Source organism: Lissotriton vulgaris, chromosome 6, assembly GCF_964263255.1.
Source record: "Lissotriton vulgaris chromosome 6, aLisVul1.2, whole genome shotgun sequence".
Taxonomy (NCBI): domain Eukaryota; kingdom Metazoa; phylum Chordata; class Amphibia; order Caudata; family Salamandridae; genus Lissotriton; species Lissotriton vulgaris.
In genome coordinates this window covers 1669459832-1669469042 of record NC_141694.1, presented here as the reverse complement: position 1 = coordinate 1669469042, position 9211 = coordinate 1669459832, and positions in this window count along the sequence as shown.

The window sequence follows — 9211 nt, the reverse complement described above, 5'->3', positions numbered from 1 at the left end:
TCCAGGTTGCTTAGATGTAAACATCCTGCTGCCTTGTTTTATTATTTTTTTTCCCCACCCTTCTTAGCCTGCAGTCTGATGGCGTCCTGGCTGTGGGTGTGCTGAGAACCATCTGATATGGTGAGCATGTCTGCAACAAGTGGAAGATGCTGGTCGTGATGACTTTGTAAATTATACATCAGTTTTTTTAGATTGTGTGTGATAGCAAGGGTTGCCAAAGGAGTTAGATCAGGATGTGGGTGATGTGGTCATATGTCTTTAGGCTCTGGATGTGGTGTGCTGCTGCGTGTATGATGCCCTTAAGGGGTGCCAGTGTGGAGTCTGGAAGCCATTGGAGCAAGAAATTACCACCATCCATATGTAAAAGTACGAGAGCTTGATCATCAGTTCTTTAGTTGAAGTTTAGAACGTTCATGCAGCACTATTTGCGCTACACCCATTTCTTGAGAGAGGATCCAATCCAAAAAGGAAACTGGATGACCTGTAAGAGCTGTACACCAGCAAGGAGTACACCCCCATACAGAACTCAAAGGATGTGGCCTAACGGCTAGAGCGGTCTACCTTGGAGCTGGGGAACAGGGACGCTCAACATCCTGTGATTCTGGGCAAATAACATAATCTCCCTGTACCTAACAAAAATGAACATATCCATCTGTAACACAACTGGTGCTCATGTAAAGTGCTCTGATACCTTCGAGTTGAGTTTGCGCTCCCTACTCCCAAGATGTAGACACCGTACCAATCCCAACTGGTGCTCTTACTTTGTTATTGAAAAGAAAGGGAGAGTACCCTGCCGCAAGATATAAAGGCCCTAGTAAGAGGGTCCAGGAGATATACATAAAGGGGTGATTAACCTAGGGTTTGACACTGAACATCACAATCACATGGTCAAATCAAATAGACTTAAACAGTTCATATTGAAAAATATATATTTTTTTATTTTTAGTTTTCTGATCACACAGATATAAAAAGTTTCTTCTTGGAATATAGAAATATATTTTTTAGTATATCAAAAATACATATATATCATAGATAAAACAAACAAAAAAACGAAGGGGGAATTTTTGTCCTACCCAGTACCGGCCAATACTTGACACACACCATATCATTCACATTCAGTCCTTCCTCACTCTAACTAGTCTCATACCATACATCATTCATTCTACCAATCAGTTTTCTACTCCTTGCAGGTATGGCACAACGATGGTTCATGTGCTGGATATGTCAGGGTGTTAATCCAGATAGGTGGTTTCAACTACGGGTCCTGTTGTAATGTGGACAATAACCGTATTCCTGGAGACATACGCCGACGCGCGTTTCGGTGACAAGCCAATGAGGCTGCACCTTCGTCAGGGCAAGGGGCAGTATACTGGGGCGGACACAATGATAAAATTCTGCAAAACAAGGGGTAAAACACGCATTTTACTTTCATATATGTACATATATTTTTCAAATTACAGTTCAGTGTTAACATTTAACATTCATCATCCTAAATGGGTTACTGCAAATTTCAGACATTATAGCTTGTCATTTTGTCCATTTGATAAACATTGGAGCAACGCTCCTATAACTGACCGTCGGTTGTCATGCAGTGCCAAACCTTCTAGAAACACTCCCTAGGAAGGATTCCCCAAAAGGTGGAATCTAAAAGGCATAATGATAGCCTTGACTGTATGGACCAAAGAGCACATTCAATATCACACAGATTCCTCACGTACACACAAGTATATACATTTCAAGACAATTCATAATCTATCTTAGCACTCCTCTCTATTGTACACGCATGATTTTATAGTATAAATCAGGTCTCGAGTTCAGATTCAACAAATAAATCAGTTCATTATTATATATTAGTAAAAAAACAGCTAGGACCAAGTAGTAAGATTTAACCATGCCCATGGTTGATTAATTGTTCCTAGGTTCCTCAGGTATTCATTTTAACTACATCTAGGATTTTTACTTCATTATTTTACCTGATTTTAGTTATGTTGTTCAAGAATTTCAGGCATCAGGCAACTTCTTAGCAGGTATAGGGGCGGTGATATCGGAAGCCAGACTTCAGACCATTCAAATTCTGTCAGGGGGATAATTAAATTACTTCTTCTATCAACATTTCGGGGTACTTTTAAACAAGTCAGTTTTTTATTGTTAGCTCATATCCTTTATCATATCTGTGCTTATAGCCATAGGACAACAAGAGTCCATCTCTACAGTTCTTTTGTCTACGGAGATCGTAATTACCGAGTTCAACTTAAATAAGGAGCTTGTTATAGCCCAACAGCTCTAATGCTATACATTTAAGGGAAACCTACCAGAGTCAGTCAGCACTTTCGCCTGTTGTTTTTTGTTCCTCTTTCCTTTTTCGGCGGTACTATCGAGTGTGTATGCTAATAGACAATAATGGAGCCTGTCAAAGAGAGTGACGCTGGATCAGTAACATCTCATGGCCTGGGCAGTAGTTGATATTTTATAACTGCCACTACATACCCGGGAAATAGGCTTCTAGGGCTGGAGTTCTTCTTTCAATATTTAAAACTGCACCAAGTGACACATTAACCTCTGGCGTTCCTACAGATAGAGATTGCACTTAGGTAAAGCTACAAAGCCCAATTCCAGCAGTTCCACGTTACATAACTATATCCTGCCATTATTTACCTTAAATAAACATAGTTCTTCTTCCTCTTAACAGGGGTTCCAGTAATGCTGTACTCTATCGTTCTCCTAGTATGGGTACGCGAAGTAGTCTCAGAAGGATAGCGCTGCCTCGGTGATTTATCGGCTGCTGCTGTACCTGGGACACGGGGGCAAGGGAAATGCTCAGAAACTGGTCTCGCTAAGCAGGTTTCGTGCCTATGGGGCGCTCGATCTTAGATGCTTACCTCCATTTCGCTGGTAATCTTCCTTCAGGTGGGGTTCCGCCGACCCGGTCCGTCGGCCGATGGACAGAGATTAGATTCTCTGGGGTTTCCGGCGTCTTTATCAAGGATCGTTGTTTCCGCGCCCACTACACCAAATCAGCTGTTCCTAATTTCGTAAAAAGGATAGACGGACTATTCTGGCCCCCTAGTATCCAGTCGCCATCTTGGATGTGCTAAACAGTGGATGGAAACACTGTTTTAGAGATATCATTTGAAGTACTGTGGCGGCCATCTTACTGAAACTGATCATCATTTTTCTTTTCCTTCCCCTTCGTGATCCGATTTTTAAAAAAAGAATTTAAAAAAAACGGCATGGACTTCATGGTATAGATATAATTTTTATAGATGAACTAATCTCATCATCTATAGATATATATAGTGACAATTAATTCTACCATCAGGAAGTCGGTGATGGGCCAGGCGGAAATATAGGGCCATAAATAGTTGTAATTGATTTATAAGCTTTTTCGGGAGAAGGAAAAGGTTAGATGCATTCCTTATGCTGAAGGTCGGTGCATGGTTTTCACGCATCTAGCTATTCAGATGGCTTCACAGGCATCTAAGTTCACTTCTGGTTAGTGTGTACAAATAGATTAGCAACCATTTAAGTTCGCTCCTAGTTGGTATATTATGAATCAAACTCCACCAAATGATCCCGGAGAGGATCCCAGAGTCTTCCTTTTTTTGATAGGGTAAGGTGTTTTCCCCATACCAGTTAGTCCTAATTATACCGCTTCTCATATCAGTAATAGAGGGGAAAAAATTGGGTCCTGGATTATCTTGACCGAGTTTTGAGGCGTGGATCCATCATTTTTAGGCATGGAGGTCCCATACTGTTCTTACAGAAAAGCCTGATGCCAGGGGCATTCTTCATTTAGTCCTTTTTCTACAGAGTCAAGAAAAAAGATCCAAAAAACTTCCCGTTTTTTTCGGAGGCATGTAGGGTCAGTTCCAGGGTTGGCCTTTATCTTTTCCAAGATGAACCAGCAAATTTCTGTGTCTTTGTGGTTTTTCTCTAGCCAATGGGCCAGAATAGGGGCTGTCAATTTTTTATTTCTTATGTTTGACTTGTGCTCTCCTATCCGTACCCGGCATTCCCTTCCGGTTTCTCCAACATATGGGAGATTGCATGGGCACAGTATGAGGTAGATGATATTGCTGGTGCGACAATTAGTTAACGTGGTATTCCTGCTAACTGAGATTGTACGCGTGTTGGTGATAACAGTATCACCTATAATGGCTTGGGGGCAAATATGGCATGTTCCACATTTGTGGTTGCCATATATTGGATCCATTCCTGTCATGGCGGTCTGTTTATTCATAGAGCTTTCTTGTATTCTCCCCTTTACCAGATGATTTTTCAAATTCTGGTTTTTTTTTAAAGCAAAGATGGGTCGTCTTAGGTGTATTTTTTCGCTTTCCAGATTTAGGATGTGCCAGCTTGAGTTCACAGCCTGTCTGATTTTATGGTTCATCTCGGAATGACGTGTTACACAAACCAGCTGGTTTAGTTTCTCCGATTCTTTTTCCGTGAACATGGCTTCCCTGTTGGTGTATCTGGCTCGTTTAAACGACTCTCTGATCAGTCTCGGGGGGTATCCTCGGAATCGCAGTTTTTCCTGAAGTATGTCAGCCTGGATTAAAAAATCTTGAAGGTCAGTACAGTTCCTCCTAATCCGAAGGAACTGACTGTAAGGGATACTATCCCTCTGGCTGCGTGGATGGAAGCTGGCATATTGCAGCAAGGTGTTGCGAGCTGTAGGTTTCGTGTACAGGGATACTTTGATGGTGTTATTTTGATGTTCAATCCAGATGTCTAGGAATTCGATTTTAGATCTGCTGGTGTGGCTGGTAAATTTCAAATTGGAGTCTGCCATGTTAAGCCATTCAATGAATTCAATCAGTTGTTCTTCTGCCCCCTTCCAAATAAAGAAGATATCGTCGATGAACCGTTTCCAGTTCACGACGTTCTCGGAAAAAGGGGCCATCTCATTAAAGATATTTGTCCTTTCGAATTCCCCCATATACAAACAGGCAATGCTGGGTGCGCAGCTAGCTCCCATACTGACACCCGTTGCCTGCCTATATAGGGTATTATCAAATTCAAAGTAGTTATCAAATAATACTACCTTGAGGCATTGTAGGATGAATTCAGCATTTGTTATGGTGGTGTTTCTGGAGAGTACAGTCTCGATGGCATCATATGCACCTTGTTGTGGTATATTTGAATATAATGCCTCTACATCCAATGTAACCATAATTTCAGACTCTTCGTGGAATTGGATACCCTCCACCTGCTGGATAAAGTGTCCAGTGTCCCGTACGTATGATTGCAGTTCTGTCACCATAGGATTTAAAAATTTATCGATATATTTCGATAATGGCTCGGTGGCAGAGCCGATGGTCGAGACTATCGGTCGCATAGGAGGATCCGTGCTGTTCTTATGGGTTTTAGGTAAACCGTATATGATGGGTATTTTTGTATTGGATGGAGTTAGGAATTCAGCCTCTGCTTCGCAGATGTGTTCCCGGCTGACCGCTTTTTGAACCATTGTTAGTATCCGTTTCTTCAAGGCATTTTCGGGATTCCTCGTTATCTGAGTATAGTGTCCAGAGGATGATAGTAGTTCATTCATTCTCCTCTTGTAGTCAGTCGTGTCCAACAATGCTATCCCTCCACCTTTGTCACAAGGTTTAATCGTGATGTTTTTATTGGTTTCCAAGTCATTTAGGGCCTTCTTCTCTTTGGCTGATAAATTATCCTTGGGTAGGGGCACATATTTGGTCATCTTGGTAATTTTATGCATGACGGTTTTTTCAAATATATTGACCTCAGGTCCTACCATCTCCAAGGAAGGTGTGAAAGAAGATGGTGGTTTACAACCAGATCTGTTATTTTCATTGTTAGAGGGGGGGGCTTCCAAGAAATATTTCTGGAGGCGTATCTTCCTAAAGAAAAGTTGTAAGTCTTTATTCAGTTCAAATTTGTTGAAGTTGGATGATGGCACGAATGAGATGCCCCTAGAGAGAAGTTGTATGGCCTCGGGATCTACTGTTTCGTTGGACAGGTTGAACACAGGGAGTCCCCTTATGTTCGCCAATATTGCTGTTGGCGGGTCTGCACATACATTTGGGGCTGACCGCGACCCTGATGGTAATTCCTCGTTTGAGGAGCTCTCGATGGGGGACGGGTGTTGCCCCGACGGTTCCCTAAAAAACTGTTTGGTTGATAGTTGCGGTTATATCCACCTCTTCTGTTTCCTCTGTTGGGGTTGTGTCCTGGGTTAGGGTCATGTTCCTGTACATAACCCGGATCATATTCCTCAGGGGTATCTCCTTCGGAGTCGGTTGTTTCCGAAAAGGTGGTGACTTTTCGTCCTTGTCCCCATCTCGGTACCTGTCCTCGGGGAGCACTTTCTTCCTGGGCATTATAGAAATTGGTCCCTAAATAGGGATATGCCCTTTCTTGTGAAAACATTCTTACGTCCTTCCTTAGTTTTTCTGTTTTTTTTTTTAGCAGGTAGTCAGAAAAGGATTCCAGTTCATATTGGATTTCTTCCAGTTTCCTTTTCCCCTCATCTACTGGGTCGCCCTCCTTGAGCTTATCCTCCAATTCCTTGATTTCTTTTTCTAGAATCTCCATTACGGTCCTAGCCGTTTCAACAATCAGCATCATCCAATCCCTGGAGCAACGGTTGGAGATAAGCGCCCATCGCTCCAGGAATTGTCTGATTTCAATGAACATTCCAGGGATGTTCCGGACTCTGAGCCCAATGGGGATGGTTCCTGCTCGTAGATAGTCTAACATGAATTTCGCATGTAGCTCTGTTCTTTTAGATTTTTTTCCGGAGATTTAGAAGTTTGTTCCAGTCTCCATTCAGTCCTTTCGGTACAGTAAAATCTTGATTGCCATCCACTGGGAGGCCAAGCATTTTAGCGAAGTCATCGTCAGTGAAGCCAAACGTTTTTATAGACTCCATTATTCTTCTTTTTAATTTTTATTATGGACGAAATAGATGTAAGGCCGCTATGAATGGGCTTTAGGTAGGAAATCTGATATTTATTTTGTTCTTTCTATACAGTTTATTAGATGGTAATTCTGATACTTATTTATACTTTCTTAACATTTAATTAGGGCACAGTAATCTATTTAGATATAGGTCATGCGTGTATCAATTTTCAGACCCACATTAACATACTCTAATACTTATCCACAACCAATCATACTTCAGATCTACTTTCTCTAGGTCCATTCAGTCAGAAGAACCCGATTAGCCCCCACAGCTCAAGGCTGGGAATCAAATGAACAAAGAAGGGGGTTCCCCGTGGGTAACTTAAGGATATGGCAGGAAATAGGGGGGAAGAACCATTGAAAAGAAAGGGAGAGTACCCTGCCGCAAGATATAAAGGCCCTAGTAAGAGGGTCCAGGAGATATACATAAAGGGGTGATTAACCTAGGGTTTGACACTGAACATCACAATCACATGGTCAAATCAAATAGACTTAAACAGTTCATATTGAAAAATATATATTTTTTTATTTTTAGTTTTCTGATCACACAGATATAAAAAGTTTCTTCTTGGAATATAGAAATATATTTTTTAGTATATCAAAAATACATATATATCATAGATAAAACAAACAAAAAAACGAAGGGGGAATTTTTGTCCTACCCAGTACCGGCCAATACTTGACACACACCATATCATTCACATTCAGTCCTTCCTCACTCTAACTAGTCTCATACCATACATCATTCATTCTACCAATCAGTTTTCTACTCCTTGCAGGTATGGCACAACAATGGTTCATGTGCTGGATATGTCAGGGTGTTAATCCAGATAGGTGGTTTCAACTACGGGTCCTGTTGTAATGTGGACAATAACCGTATTCCTGGAGACATACGCCGACGCGCGTTTCGGTGACAAGCCAATGAGGCTGCACCTTCGTCAGGGCACCTTCGTACTTTGTTATGGATTCATTCTTTATCCATAACCTGTTTAGTGGCATTTCATTATGTTCTGAACCAGGCTGACACCAAGCCCCATATTTATCTACTAAATGTTAGTATTTTCCAGATGCTACCGGCGCAAGCATCTACAAAACCTTTAGTCCTATGGTGTTGAACCTGCTAGAACAGTGTAATTTTCTCTCATTATGCTCCCTTATTTACCATGGCTTCGGTGGAGCTATATAAACCAAAGGGAAAAAAGAAATCTTAAAAATTCCATATCAAGACTAGCTATTCCTGTGGAGCACCTCACCCGACGCAGTCGTTTCCACTGTGCTGAAGAAATATTCCTCCTCATATGCTGCTACTCGCAGGTGTGTGGCCACAACAGGAAAGGAACTGGCACCGTCAACATGTCTGTTGAGGTAGCAAATTCAACAGCTTTGTTGATCAGCTATGAAGTATTGTAATGAGAATGAGTTTAATATTTGGCTAAGGTAATTCCGAGCGAAAGTAAAAAAAGATTTGTTGGAAGTAAATAAGCTATTCCTAGTATCAAGTTAGGTGACAAGGGCTGCAGCAGACGTAGCGGGCCATTGTGCTGATGACTCCTGGCATGGCATCTCAAAATGGACTGCTTCCTTATACTTATTTTCTTGATGTATTTTCATTGGAAAATGTAATAAAAAAATGTCAACATAAAAAAATGAACTTGTGTCATTGACTCCAACTCGGCGGCCTAGAGTGATGCACAACGCATTTGTTGGTATACCTGTCGCTGTTCTTATTCTGGTCGCATATAGACAACAAACATTCACATTCTGAAGGCAGAGTAGCACCTATCAAAACAGTTGACTTGGGAAAGTGAACTGAATTTACAAGCTGACAGTCTAAAGGAAATTGTAGTGAAAGGTACATCCAATGCCAAACGTCCTATTGGTAGCCACCCACAGAATACCCACTTAATTCAGATCGGCATGAAGCAAAGAAGATAACCTTTCATCACCAGCAGCCAGGAAACCTCCAACAAACGACAAGCAGTGGCATACTTCCTCTCCTCCACTATTAATTAGGCATGTGTGGAAGAACTTGTTAAACAATTTTAGTGTGGTGGAACATCACTCCTTAACATTGTACACAATGGATATTCTCTAAATCTTGCTCCACTTGTGATGACATAACTGTCTTATCTGACCGTACCAACTAGTGAGGGGAAATTCTAGGGTTGTTTCGAAAATGCACACACACAAAAAAAAATTGGTAGACAAATCCCTCAGTCACTAATGGCATAACAATATATTGCTAGTTTCCAGCAAAGAAGAGAGACATAAAAAATAATTC